This window comes from Nansenia antarctica (assembly GCF_963989245.1).
Source record: "Nansenia antarctica genome assembly, chromosome: 4".
Classification (NCBI taxonomy): domain Eukaryota; kingdom Metazoa; phylum Chordata; class Actinopteri; order Argentiniformes; family Microstomatidae; genus Nansenia; species Nansenia antarctica.
This window is the reverse complement of record NC_137689.1, coordinates 45,738,302-45,751,519: the sequence shown is the minus strand read 5'-3', so window position 1 is coordinate 45,751,519 and position 13,218 is coordinate 45,738,302.

The window sequence follows — 13,218 nt, the reverse complement described above, 5'->3', positions numbered from 1 at the left end:
CGCTCACACGATCCGCTCACACGCTCTGCTCACACGCTCCGCTCACACGATCCGCTCACACACTCCGCTCACACACGTCTGCCTTCACTACCAGGAGGGAAACAGAATTATTTGAACTTAGATGAGCGTCTAGTTTCAACCTCATCCTAATCTACACTCACTGAACTCACTTTATTAGGAACACTGTACTACTACTGGGTAGGGCCTCCCTTTATTAGGAACACTATACTAATACTGGGTAGGGTTCAAGGGTACTTTATTTGTCACATGCACAGAAATACAAAGTAAAACATGCAGTGAAATGAAATGGGACTAGACACTCGTACACTGTGCCAGAAAAGAAAAAGACAATAGTTACAATAAAAGACACAGGACATAAGGGACATAACGTGCTGGACATAAAGTGCTGTGCAGTAGCAACAGTATCCTGCGCTAAATAAAAAGGCTAAGTATTAAAACCCTAACCCTTTATTAGGAACTCTATACTAATACTGGGTAGGGCTTCCCTTTATTAGGAACACTATACTAATACTGGGTAGGGCCTCCCTTTGCTCTCAAAACAGCCTCAATTCTTCATGGCATTGATTTCACAAAATGTTGGAAACATTCCTTTGAGATTCTGGTCCATGATGACATGATTGCATCATGCGATTCCTGCAGATGCACTTTCAAGAGGTGAATCTCCCGTTCTACTACATCTCAAAGGTGTTCTATTGAATTCAGATCTGGTGCCTGGGAAAGCCACTGAACAACACTGAACTCATTGTCATGTTCATGAAACCAGTTTGAGAGGACTTTTGCTTTGTGACAAGGTGCATTATCATGCTGGAAGTAGCCATGAGAAGAAGATGGGTACATTGTGGCCATTACGGGACGCACACGGTCAGCAACAACACTCTAATACGCTGTGAAATGATTGATTGGCATTAACGGGCCCAAAGCGTGCCAAGAAAACATTCCCCACACCATTACACCACCTGAATGAATGAGAAGGTGTACACGAGTTCCTAATAGGCGTCATTCGGTTCTGCCCTATATAAAACCAAGCTATTATTATAATATTATTATTATTATTGTTATTATATATTATAATAATGTATTCTTATATATTATTATTATTATTGTTGTTAGATAGATAGATAGATAGACTTTATTTGTCATTGTTACAGTACAGGTACCAAACAACGAAATTTATTGTTGTTGTTATTGTGATTGTTATTGTTATTATTAATAATAATAATTCAATTGAATGGGAAAGTGTGTCCAAACCTTTGACTGGTACTGCAGATGAGTATCTCATCTGATCTGTAACACAGTGGGCTGAGCCGATACAGGCCCTCATCTAGCCAGTCTACTGCAGGGAGCAGTCTGGCAGTGTAGCATGCTAATGACGCACAGCTGTGCCAGTGATTGCATGCCCAGACCTATTATAACACCAGCAATACATTCATACTGACTGTTCACTGAGATTGTGTTTTAATGGGGGTGTATAGGAAGGCTGAACTGTGTTAGTGCAGTAGTACAGTAGTACATAGGGAATGCCAGCCTGATATCGTTAGTGTCTCCCAATGTCTTAATGATGGGCTCATTAGAGAGTTAGTCTAGCCCCACCCAGGCCTTCATAACCAGGGACAGCTGGGGTGAGTGGCTGAAACAGGAGACGGGGGGGGGGGATGAGATAATCTGAGGTTTACTCCAAACCTTGACTCCAAATCTCAAGTGACAGTTTAACCCTAGGGGTGGTTACTGTACAGGGTCTGTAGTGTTACTGTATCCAAGGCCACACTGCCTCAGTCCTGCACGTAGTAGCCCAGGAGAAATGAAATTGTGCACTGTAGTTATAACAGAATGAAAAAGTCATGTTCCAAAAAATCTAACCTGACAGGTTTGTGCGGGATTTTAATAAACCTGCCGGTCCGGAGCTGTTTACCGGCCAAAAGTCTGGAGCCGTCGACACAAAAACGTGTTTTATAAGAAAACGGACACGTCACTTTTCGGGAGCTTTTTCCCCTCCCCTAATGTCAATCATTCCAATGAGAGAGAGAGAGAGAGAGAGAGAGAGAGAGAGAGAGTGACCTCTGTGTGAAAAAAAGCAGTGACACACAGTCCAGGCTATAGGAGCCTATAACGGGCGTTAGTGAGGACTGTTAAAGTCGATGACCCGTCTGTGTACACAGTAGCAAAGAGCCTTGGTAAAACAAGGATGACAAATGGCCCTCTTTCTTTGTCGTGACCTTGCTCCCCCTCCCCCCCCTCCCCTGCACTGGGCGGCTCAGTCCGTTTATGAGGCGAGTCGCTCTCTTAAACATGTCAGAGACATTAGCGGCCTGCGCCCTGACGCGCCCAGAGTCTGTGACTGACAGCTCCTCAACCACGGTGACTTCCACAACCAGCCGCTTTGCTGTTTACTGACGGCAGAGAGGAGGGGTACGTACGGGAGGGAGGGAGGGAGGGAGGGGAAGGGAAAAGGAGAGGAGGAGGGAGAGCTAGAGGGCTAGAGGGCAAGAGTTGGTGAGGAGGGGAGGGGAGGGGAGGGGAGGAGAGGGTACGTGGGAGGGTGGTAAAACAAGGGAAGGCTGGTTGACCCCCCACAGGTAAGAAAAACAAGCCATCAGCCAAGCGATTGTTAAATTGACTGTGTTTTAGTGTTTTTCCAAGTGCGGGGCCCGGTTTACCCAAGGGAGAAAGCGGAGTAGAGAAATCACGGGTACACCTACGATAACAGTCGTTCTGTTCAGTCACACACACAGAGACACACACACGCACGCACGCACACACTGGATGCATACATATACGCTACGTCGTCGTGTGTATATCCGTACGGCGTACACACACAAGCGCACTTTCTTCCAGTCTGTCCAGTCAAATCGCTCAAAAACAGGCTCGGAAAAAGTTTGCCGTCAACCCGGGCCTCGACTCCCAAATCCCAGGGTTGCTGACAGCGGTTTCCTAGAGAGCCATTACTGTGATTGAGGTTCTTTTTCTGCAGACAAGCGGAGGATTACCGGAAATCTGCGTGCCGAGCCCTGGGTATCTCCAAGACGTCCCAGAGGAGAGAGAAAAAAGAACCCTTCCCACTTAAAACCCTCCTAATCATACAGTAGGAGATCAGAGGACGTCTGACACGCTCTCTGCTCACCAGACTGTGGACAGCAGAGACACTGTGGTACTACCATGGACTCTGTACTCTGGTGGGAGAAGTGAGATGCGGTCGTTTGTCCCCGAAGGAAAACGCTGTGACATGATGCTGCCAGAAAAAAAACATATCTCAGTACGTCTTCTTTTTCCCCAAAGAGCTTCTCTCTCTCTCTCTCTCTCTCTCTCTCTCTCTCTCTCTCTCTCTCTCTCTCTCTCTCTCTGTCTCTTTCTCTCTGTCCCTCTCTCTCTCTCTGTCTCTCTCTCTGTCCCTCTCTCTCTCTCTGTCTCTCTCTCTCTGTCTCTCTCTGTCTCTCTCTCTGTCTCTCTCTGTCTCCCTCTTTCTATGTCTCTCTGTCTCTGTGTGTCTCTCTCTCGCTCTCTCTCTCTGTCCCTCTCTGTCTGTCTCTCTCTCTCACACACACACACACACACACACACGCACACACACAGAAACAGTCAGACAGACACATACACACGCATACAGACACACACACACAAAGACAGACAGACACACACAGACAGACAGACAGACACAAACACACACACACACACGCACACACACACACACACTCACACACACGCACACAGAAATCCTTTAAGGGCCAGTGTTTATACTAGAGTGCTGTGGGACTGGTGAGGTTTGGCCTATCTCAGTACCCTGGCCTGAGACACAAGGACAGGGCTGGTACAGGATGTGAGGAGGGTGTGGTACAAAGCATTCTCATTCTCCCACAAACACACACATACACACACACACACACACACACACACACACACAGTCTCTTTCTCTCACACACACACACAGTCCCTCATTCACAAACGCACACGCAAATGTGCTTCCCCCCCCATCCCCCCCCCCCAACTTAGGGGTTAATGAACTTGTTTTGAATTCCTTCACCTCTCCACAGGAATCACATTCCAAGCCTTGAAAATAGCGGTTTGAACAAAGCCAGGAAGTGATGTGAGTGAACTTCCTATCTCCCCCCCCCCCCCTCTCTGCATTTATCTCGACTCCGCAGGCTGGACTCTCTGCACCCTGCCGAACCCCACCCTAACACCCGGCCCACTGAACACACTCACACACACTCACACACGCTCACACACACTCACACACACTCACACACACTCTACTGCTCCTTGGACGAACACGACCCCCCCCCCCTGACTAAACACACTCACACTGCACCCTGCATTCACCCTACTATTCACTCACTCACTCCACACCTAAAACCCGCCAACCAAACTCCCTCTCACCTCAAGTTCTGCATCCCATTAAACCTCCACCAACTACCCCTCTACCCCCCCTGCCCAAACTACGGTACTCCCTGCCAGACTTTATTCTCTCACCTAAACCCCCCCCCACACACACCTATCCTTCACACCAACCTGTGTACCAGTGCCAGACAGACTGTCTGAGGGTCTACCCTCCCCCACCCCCCCTCCCCCAGCGTACCGTGCGTTTCCTGCCACGGGACGGTCTGAAGTGTAAAGTAGACGAGACGTGTAAAGTGTTCTCAGTGAGAAGCGGAGAGAAACATGTGTCAGAGTCTCGTTGACTCGTTTGATTCAATGCAAACCTGCTGTGACCCCTGACCTCTGGGTCACGTGACGCGTCGCAGCAGGGACCGGAGAGAGGCAGGTTCGAGGAGGCCTGCCAGCAGAGGGTCAACCAGGTTCGTTCAGCTCGAGCGGTTCGCTAACATGACGTTACGGGCTTACGGGAGGCTGCTTTTTCTTCCTGTTTCACTGTTTATTTTGTCACGTTCACTTACTTATGAGAAGTAAAACATGACTATCTTGGAAAACACCTCAGTGTTGGAGAAAAGTCTTGTCTTCCACCTAGTAGGCCGATAGTTGATGTTTTCCTAGAACGTAGAACGAACGTTTGGCGGACGAGAAGACTTTGTTGATATTGTGATATTTCGACGTGGATGTGTGCTAAAAGTTAGCTTCTGGTTCATGTTCAACGGTGCTAACCAGTCTTCATCTATGCTGTGAGAGGATATGGATAATCAGAGGCCTCCTGATGTTGATGTAATGCGTTATGGGCTACAGGAGAGGGGTGGGGGATGGGGGATGGGGGGTGGGGGGGGGGGCATACAGGGTGGGAGACAGGAAAGGCTATTTAGCCCAGTGACTCAATCTTCAGAAGCAGATCTTCCGGCCTTATGGTGCTTAACACTAGAATAATACATGAGTCACACCACTGGCTGATAGATGGAGAGAGAGAGGGACTGACGGACGGAGAGACAGACAGGGACAGGGATAAATAAAGGGATGGAGTCAACAGATGAGAGTCATGGAAGGGATGTAGAGAGACAGAGAGAGAGAGAGAGAAAGTCCATCAGCAAAGAGGCTAGTCTGAGTAGATAGAGGTGTAAACTAGTCGTTTGTGGCTGTATGGGTAATAGAGAATTATTGGAGTGTCCAGTTTTATTGACATGTTGGCAGGGGGGGAAACAGTAGCTACAGGAGTGAGCTGCTTAATATAGAGCAACAAGGAAGAGGGGGGGGAGAGAGAGAGAGAGCAGAGAGAGAGTGAGAGAGAGAGAAAGAGAGAGTGAGTGAGAGAGAGTGAGAGAGAGCAGAGAGAGAGAAAGAGAGAGTGAGTGAGTGAGAGAGAAAAGAGAGAGAGAGAGAGAGAAAAGAGAGAGAGAAAGAGTGAGAGAGAGCAGAGAGAGAGAAAGAGAGAGTGAGTGAGAGAGAAAAGAGAGAGAGAGAGAGAGAAAAGAGAGAGAGAGAAAGAGAGAGTGAGTGAGAGAGAGCAGAGAGAGAGAGAGAGAGTGACTCAGTGGCCAGACTGCAGGAGCGCTACGAACCACTCCGATGAAATCTGAAGGCCCGTTTATTTTCTGAAAACGATTGTAGTCAAACAAAAGCCATTCTTCCTGGTCGACCACCCCCGAGTCTGGATAGGGTTGCGTTCAGGACTGCAAAACAAGCCTTTGGTGATTGGGGTTTCCTGTCTCGCATAGGAAGTGTTTCTCTCTCTCTCTCTCTCTCTCTCTCTCTCTCTCTCTCTCTCTCTCCACCTCCACCTGCTTCTCATCTTCCCTCTCTCTTCCCTCTCTCTCTCTCTGTCATTAGGACCATCTGTAGCACTTGGCAGCATGTCATGTATATGCCAAAAAAACCACACAGATCACACACACACATACACACACACATACACACATACGTCACACACACACACACACAAACCCACAAACCCACATTGAACGTGGGAGCTCTCACTCATGAACGCGGCAGAAGTGCTGACACCCGACTCAAAGCCCGACTTCTCCTTCTCCTCCTCCTTTTTCTCTCCACACCCTCCACCCTTCTCTCCCTCCACACCCTCCACCCTTCTCTCTCTCCACACCCTCCACCCTTCTCTCCCTCCACACCCTCCACCCTTCTCTCCACACCCTCCACCCTTCTCTCCCTCCACACCCTCCACCCTTCTCTCCCTCCACACCCTCCACCCTTCTCTCCCTCCACACCCTCCACCCTTCTCTCCACACCCTCCACCCTTCTCTCCCTCCACACCCTCCACCCTTCTCTCCACACCCTCCACCCTTCTCTCCACACCCTCCACCCTTCTATCCACTCTCCACACCCTCCACCCTTCTCTCCCTCCACACCCTCCACCCTTCTCTCCCTCCACCCTTCTCTCCCTCCACACCCTCCACCCTTCTCTCCACGCCCTCCACCCTTCTATCCCTCCACACCCTCCACCCTTCTCTCCACACCCTCCACCCTTCTCTCCACGCCCTCCACCCTTCTCTCCCTCCACACCCTCCACCCTTCTCTCCACATCCTCCACCCTTCTCTCCACACCCTCCACCCTTCTCTCCCTCCACACCCTCCACCCTTCTCTCCACACCCTCCACCCTTCTCTCCACACCCTCCACCCTTCTCTCCACACCCTCCACCCTTCTCTCCCTCCACACCCTCCACCCTTCTCTCCCTCCACACCCTCCACCCTTCTCTCCACTCTCCACACCCTCCACCCTTCTCTCCACGCCCTCCACCCTTCTCTCCACACCCTCCTCCCTTCTCTCCCTCCACACCCTCCTCCCTTCTCTCCCTCCACCCTCTCCACCCTTCTCTCCCTCCACACCCTCCACCCTTCTCTCCACACCCTCCACCCTTCTCTCCACACCCTCTGCCCTTCTCTCCACACCCTCCACCCTTCTCTCCACACCCTCCACCCTTCTCTCCACACCCTCCACCCTTCTCGTCCTCTGTCCCCAGACTCCCCCCCAGTCAGCAGTCGTCGCGTTCGCTGACTCGGGGGTAAAAGAGTTTAAAAGACGGCTAATGTGGAGGTCAGTGACCCCCCCCCCCCCCCCCCCGGGCCGCCTCCCCCCACCTCCCCACCCCAGCCCCAGCCCAGAGGAGCGGAGTGAAGTTCCCTCTTTTTTTATTTTTTTTCTAACAAGTCTCAGCAGACCCCATCTGTCTTCCGTGAGAGCCTTGTCAGTCTGTGGGGGGGGGGTGAGGGACGTATCAGGGTGAAGACAGAGGACTACTACGTCCCATGTGGAGGGAGGGGCTCCCCGGGGCCCTGGTGTGCTGGGAGACCCCCCCACAGACCCCCCAGGCCAGGGGGGCTAGAGCCAGGGGGGCTCCTCACAGAGCCATTCTACAGCTGCGTGTGTGTCTGGTCTCCCCCCCCCCCCTGCTCCTATGTGTGTGTCAGACCCCCCCCCCCACGACTGGGAGGCATGGAGGGTGTGAACCCCGCTGTCCTGTAAGAGCGTTCCAGGTTTGTGCTGGTTTTCTCTGTGTACCACATGTACAAAAGAAGAGATTTGGTGAGGCTGCATTCTCATTTGACGCACCCAAATTGTGGAACGCACTGCCAGTTTACATTAGGGATGCAACCTCAGCAAATACGTTCAAGTCAAGACTAAAAACCCATCTTTTTAAATATTGCCTTTAAATGATGATTATATAATGATTGGAGCACTTTGAGCGGCAACGTTTGCAGGAAAAGCGCTATACAAATAAAAGTTACTATAAAGTTATTATTATTAATGTGTTTTGTATCTGAATACTGCAACGTCAATGTTAGGGAACCAAAGCCAAAGGATTTGACTCTTGTGTACTTGTACAGTAGAATGTAGTAAAAGCGATTGTGAGTCGGATTCTAGTGCGTGTGTATATGGGCTGATAATCCTGACCCCTAACCCTGAGGACGGGTGGGAGAGAGAGAGAGGGTAAACATAGGAGATAGCAGACAGATACACGGACGTCCACATGGTGTCTGCTCATCCATCATCAGCTCTGTCTCACAGGTCTTATCGGAGACCTTTGTGGCTGTCTGCACAGGGTGAGGGTGAGGGTGAGGCTTCACAGCACAATCAATGCAATGTGTGTTCCCCTCGTATTCTAGTGCTCTGATAACACTGATAATGGCTTCATCAATGATGTGTGTGTGTGCGTGTGTGTGTGTGTGTGTGTGTGCGCTTGACCCCTTATATACACGTTGTTCTCTAGTGCTCTGAACACTGATAACAGCTTCATCAATGGCTTGTGTACGTGTGTGTGTGTGTGTGTGTGTGTGTGTGCATGCGTGCGTGCGTGTGTGTGTGTGTGTGTGCGTGCGTGCGCGTGTGTGTGTGTGCGTGCGTGTGTGTGCGTGCGTGCATGTGTGTGAGTGTGTGTGCGTGCATGTGTGTGTCTGTGCGTGCGTGCTGGTTTGGATGTGGGAGTCTAATGTTCACTTTGAAGCGTGGAGGTGGAGGTCACCCTCTGTCTTCATCAACCAAGTCATAAGCAACCAACTCCAGGGTTTGTTGGTTGTCCCCCGTGCCAGATTAAAAACCAAGGGTGATCGAGCATTCCAAACCGTGGCTCCCAAGCTTTGGAATGCTCTTCCCTTGGATCTTAGATCAGCGGTCTCGGTCGAGGCTTTTAAAAAACAGCTAAAGACTGTCCTGTATAGACAGGCTTTTGGCTAACCCCAAAAGCCTGTCTCTCTGTGTCCTGTTGATATTGTTGTGCACTTGTTGTTTGTTACTTGTTCTTATTTTCACTTGTTTGCCTATTTTAGCCTGCTATAACTTTTGCTCTTGTATTATGTTCTTAATGTATGTGAAGCACTTTGTGACCACTGGTCTGGGATAGGTGCTATAGAAATACACTTTACTTACTTACTTACTTAACTCTTATCTCAAAGCTGGGCCTTTTGCTTTTGTTGCTATGTGTGATGTGTGACTCAGAGCATTTATAGCTTTTTCCCTCCGAGAAGAATAGTGTTGTCAGTGTAGCTATTGTTACCGTCTTTACCACATGTTAACGGGCCCCTGACATAAAAGTGGATCAAAATCACTTCGGTGAATCATTGTTGCTAGACGCTAATTAGAAGCAGTCTGCTCAAGACAGTGTGGAGCTAAACAAAATTCAAACATTCACAAACTGTTTTCAGGTTGTGCAGATGTCTCTGTAATCGGAGAGTACTTCCACATTTTTTGCGAGGTTAAAACGGTTCACAGTTGTAGTTCTGAGTCCCTCCTGAGACCTCTACTACCCCCCCCCCCATACTGTTTCCCCAGTGTCATAAAAACAATAGAGATTTCTATATTCTATTCTCTTCAAGCACGACGACTGCCAATAGCCCCAGGCCTGAGCATAGATTACGTTTACGACTGGAGGACAGATGATTCACTTACTTCGTCAAATGTATTTGTTGCGAGTCGCTTTGGTTAAAGGCGTCTGCTTACATGCCAAAAATGGGTGTTACGTTCTAATGCTTTGGTATCGGGATCTGATGTAATAATCGTATTTTTCTTTCGGAAAAAAGGTGAATCCATTTCCGCGTTGTTGAAAATCAACGGCACATCGGTGGTCAACTAACGCAGCTTGTTTTGTGAGCCTGCTAAAGTAGTGTTCTAGTTAACTAGGTAGCAGTGGGGATTACTCACCCAATCCATTGCGTTGTTGCAGTATTTTGGCTCGACTAGCGAGTTTGTGTCGTGATTCTCAACAACGTTGAAACGTAGTTCCGTGTTTCAAAAGAAAAGTCCCAAAACATTTGGATTGGTTGCCGACATGCGGACCAAAGGCTAGAGCGTGTCACATGTTCATGGGGGCTGGTGTGGGGGGCCGCCTGGACAGGTGGAAGGAAGACCGGTCCTGTCTGTGTTTGTTTATCGTCCCCCCCCCCCCCCCCCCCGCTGTTTCTGCTCTTTCATGTCTTTTTGGGGGGTGGCTTCTCCCCATCCTTTCTTCTCTCCCAGCTAAGTCGTTCCCAAGCCCTTCTCCCTGGGGGGCTCCCAGATGGTGGAGGGAGGATAGCAGACCACCGCTCCTCTGAAAGGTACCTTCACCCACTTACCCACCTACACACTCTACCACATTCAGTATATGACTTACCCACCTACACACTCTCCCACATTCAGTATATGACTTACCCACCTACACACTCTCCCACATTCAGTATATGCGTATACGTGTGCGTGTGCGTGTGCGTGTGTGTGTGCGTGTGCGTGTGTGCGTGTGTGAGCGTGTTGTGTGTGTGCTTGTCTGCGTAGATATGTCCTCCTAGCAATCTAGAGAGGGCATGAGAAGGAGGAAGAGCTGTCTATGTGTGTGTGTTTCTGTGTGTGTGTGTGTGTGTGTGTCTGTCTGTGTGTGTGTGTTTCTGTGTGTGTGTGTGTGTGTTTCTGGTAAATGGTAAATGGACTGCACTTATATAGCGCCTTTATCCAAAGCGCTTTACAACGGCCTCTCATTCACCCATTCACACACACATTCACATTCACACACCAATGGCGGCAAGCTACCATGCAAGGCGCCGGCCCGCTCACTGGGAGCAATTTGGGGTTCAGTGTCTTGCCCAAGGACACTTCGACATGTGGCCAGCCGGGTCTCGAACCGCCGATCTGCCAACCTTGCGATCATTAGGCGGCGGCGGCTCTACCTCCTGCGCCACAGCCGCCCCTGTTTCTGTGTGTGTGTGTGTGTGTGTGTGTGTGTCTGTCTATGTGTGTATGAGTGTGTGTGTGTGTGTGTGTGTGTGTGTGTGTGTGTGTGTTTGTGTGTGTGTGTGTGTGTGTGTGTGTGTGTGGGTGTGTGTGTGTGTATGTGTGTGTGTGTGTGTGTGTGTGTGTGTGTGTGATGTATTGTCACTCCACCAAAATTCCTTCATCATGTTATTCATTCACTAATTCATTCATGTATACACTCACACTCACACATCTAAATTGCAGGAGAGACATTGAGGGTAATCACTGACCCCAGTTCAGTTCTGTTCTGTGTTTACCGACCTGTGTGTTCTGTGAATGATACACACACTATGAAAAGGAAGTCACCTTGAATGATTCAACAGGTGTGTGTGTCTGTGTGTGTGTCTGTGTGTGTGTGTGTGTGTGTGTGAGAAAGAGAGAGAAAACATCCTTTATTTGTTTCAGCTGTCACCTCGACCTGGACAGTCAACATGGGGCTTCACGATAGACACACACACACACACACACACACATAGACAGACACACACACACACACACTTACACAGAAACACACACACACACACACACATAGACAGACACACACACACATACACAGAAACACACACACACACACATACACACACACATACACAGAAACACACACACACACACACACACACAAACACACACAGACAGACACACACACACACACACACACACACACACATACTCTCATGTCACCCCTCTCCTTCGCAAACTGCACTGGCTCCCGGTAGCAGCTCGCATCCGATTCAAGACCCTGGTGCTTGCATATCAGGCAGCTAAAGGGACAGCCCCTGCCTACCTGAAGGAAATGGTAACCCCCCAAACTCCAGCCCGCTCACTCCGCTCCTCCACCTCGGCTGGCCGACTGGCCCCACCACCTCTGCACAGCAGTCGTGCTGCCCGATCACGTCTCTTCACAACTCTGGCTCCCCGCTGGTGGAATGAGCTCCCCACGGCTGTCAGAACGGCAGAGTCACTACCCATCTTCCGTCGTAGACTGAAGACCCACCTCTTCAGGTTACACCTTAACTGCTCCTCCTGAGACATCTTCTGCCCCTCAGCACTACGTCTCCTAAAGACGTCCGCTTTCCCCTCTACTGTGTCCCTAAGAACTTCTATCGCCCCCTTTGTACTGCTTCTCTGTTCCTCCAGTATAAAAAAAAATATATATATAATAATAATAATTTTAGAAGAAGGTGGTAGAAGAAGGTTTCTCCTTCTATCAGTGGCCCCGGGCCTGAGCTACATTACTCTTCCTGCCACGAATGGTGGACTGATGATTCACATGCTTAGCATTCAAATGTATTGATTGTAAGTCGCTTTGGAATAAGGCGTCTGCTAAATGCCAAAAATTTAAATGTAAATGTAACATACACATACACACACAGACAGACACACACACAAACACACACACATACACATACACACACAGACAGACACCCACACAAACACACACACACACACACACACACACACAGAAACACACATGTAATATCTCTGTCAGAGCTGTGAACTTGTCAGAACCGTCTCACTGTTCTGCACATCAAAAGAATCCATTCATCAATCAATCAAATCCTCAGTCTTTCTCTCTGGCTCCTCCTCCTTCTCATGCCCTCTCTCTAGATTTCCTAGGAGAACATTATCTACCAGACAAGCACAGGCACACACACCACACAAACACACCACACACACACACACACACACACACACACACACACACACACACACGATAGGTCAGAGACACGTTCTCAGGTCAGAGTTGGGTCACACTAAGCAGCATTTAAACTGCTATTCCTTAACGGTCATTTAGTTCATGTAACTATTCATGTGTTTCACATCCTTTCCACTTCCCTTTTGCTGTCTTTAGGTCACGGACAAAATGTTTAAGTACATTTCTCACGTTTTGCAGGACGATGAATAACAATGTCATGATTCAGCTTCAGCCTCTTGAAATGACTGGAACCGTTAACTCACACTCGCTCTATTAACTCACACTCGCTCCAGGCTTTCTATGCAGCGTGACCTCTGAACCCCGGTGATTGAAGAGTGATTTACTTTCTTCCAGAAACATGCTTTTATGACCCTTACTGTAATACAGTAA